Here is a 2,449-nt window from a genome sequence, read left to right as displayed (position 1 = left end):
GTCAGTCAGTCAGTCAGTCAGCCAGTCAGTCAGTCAGTCAGCCAGTCAGCCAGTCAGTCAGTCAGCCAGTCAGTCAGTCAGTCAGTCAGTCAGTCAGTCAGTCAGTCAGTCAGCCAGTCAGTCAGTCAGTCAGCCAGTCAGTCAGTCAGTCAGTCAGTCAGTCAGCCTGTCAGTCAGTCAGTCAGTCAGCCTGTCAGTCAGTCAGTCAGCCAGTCAGTCAGTCAGTCAGTCAGTCAGTCAGCCAGTCAGTCAGTCAGTCAGTCAGTCAGCCGGTCAGTCAGTCAGTCAGTCAGTCAGTCAGCCAGTCAGTCAGTCAGTGAGTCAGTCAGTCAGTCAGTCAGTCAGTCAGTCAGTCAGTCAGCCAGTCAGTCAGTCAGCCAGTCAGTCAGTCAGCCAGTCAGTCAGTCAGTCAGTCAGCCAGTCAGTCAGTCAGTCAGTCAGTCAACCAGTCAGTCAGTCAGTCAGCCAGTCAGTCAGTCAGTCAGCCAGTCAGTCAGTCAGTCAGTCAGTCAGTCAACCAGTCAGTCAGTCAGCCAGTCAGCCAGTCAGTCAGTCAGTCAGTCAGTCAGTCAGTCAGTCAGTCAGTCAACCAGTCAGTCAGTCAGTCAGTCAGTCAGTCAGTCAGCCAGTCAGTCAGTCAGTCAGTCAGTCAGTCAACCAGTCAGTCAGTCAGCCAGTCAGTCAGTCAGTCAGTCAGTCAGTCAGTCAGTCAGTCAGCCAGTCAGTCAGCCAGCCAGTCAGTCAGACTGACATTAGCAGCAAGTAACCCAGACAGGCAGCTGTTCCTCAACCTGGGGCTGCCTCACCACCACCGGGCTGGGGGCTGGAGGCTGTGGGCTGGAGGCTGGGAGGAGGCTAGGAGCTAGAGGCTGGGAGGAGGCTAGGAGCTGGAGGCTGGGAGGAGGCTAGGAGCTGGAGGCTAGGAGGAGGCTAGGAGCTGGAGGCTAGGAGGAGGCTAGGAGCTGGAGGCTGGGAGGAGGCTACCACACACGCACACACACAACCACACACACAACCACACTTATACACACAACCACACACGCACACACATACACACATATACACACACACACAACCACACACACACACACACACACACACACACACATATACACACACACACAACCACACACACACACACACACGCATATACACACACACACATACATACACACACACACACACAAACACACACACACAATCACACACACACATACTCTGGTAGTCCCCTTTTCTTACCACCCACCTTCTCTGTAGCTCTCTCTCTCTCGTCTCACACACATAGAACACACACACACTCCTGCCGCTGCTGAAGAACACACACGCACACACACACGCACACACACACACACACACACACACTCACACACACACAAACAGCAATAGAGTCCCTGTCCTTGTGGGCGTCACTCTAAATGAATAAAGGGTTCTATTCCCTCCAGATAATCCTTTGGTGTCAAGGCAGCGATATGGACACACACACACACACACACACACACACGCACACATACTGTTCACACACAAATACACACACACACACACACACACACACACACACACACGCACACATACTGTTCACACACAAATACACACACACACACACGCACACGCACACATACACAAATACACACACACACACACACACACACACAGCTTAAGCAGGAGAGACTAAAATCGCACCAAGTAATTTCCAAGGGATTCGTCCCTCCGTCTATATTGAGCAGGTCTCTTATGTTCTTTGACGTCTTATTCACGCTGTATCACGGCCTTCTGAGGGGGAGCGCTTCATATGTGTCTGTGCCCCGCCAGCCTGCGTCTCCAAATCCGGGGCTAGAGCAGAGCAACTTGTCCTATTAGACTCCCGCACGGCAAAACACGTGTTATCCGTCTGTCTGTGTGTGTGTTTTCTGCTGTCTGGTATGAATGAGCATCTGCGTGGGCGTCAGTGTGGAGATGAGTGATCTGGGTCTCTCTCTAGAGAGGTCTCTCTCTGTTCTCCTGAGCTGTGATCTGGGTCTCTCTCTAGAGAGGTCTCGCTCTGTTCTCCTGAGCTGTGATCTGGGTCTCTCTCTAGAGAGGTCTCTCTCTGTTCTCCTGAGCTATGATCTGGGTCTCTCTCTAGAGAGGTCTCACTCTGTTCTCCTGTGATCTGGGTCTCTCTCTAGAGAGGTCTCTCTCTGTTCTCCTGAGCTGTGATCTGGGTCTCTCTCTAGAGAGGTCTCGCTCTGGTCTCCTGAGCTGTGATCTGGGTCTCTCTCTAGAGGTCTCGCTCTGTTCTCCTGAGCTGTGATCTGGGTCTCTCTCTAGAGAGGTCTCGCTCTGTTCTGGTCTCTCTCTAGAGAGGTCTCACTCTGTTCTCCTGAGCAGTGATCTGGATCTTCCTGTTGATGATGACAACGTCCTGCTTTCTAGCCTGGTGACGCAGGCCTATTGTCACTGCTTTCGCAGT

Source organism: Borostomias antarcticus (genome assembly GCF_949987555.1).
Source record: "Borostomias antarcticus genome assembly, chromosome: 16".
NCBI classification, from domain to species: Eukaryota; Metazoa; Chordata; class Actinopteri; order Stomiiformes; family Stomiidae; genus Borostomias; species Borostomias antarcticus.
The sequence above is the reverse complement of the archived record's forward strand: the minus strand, read 5'-3'. Positions refer to the sequence as shown.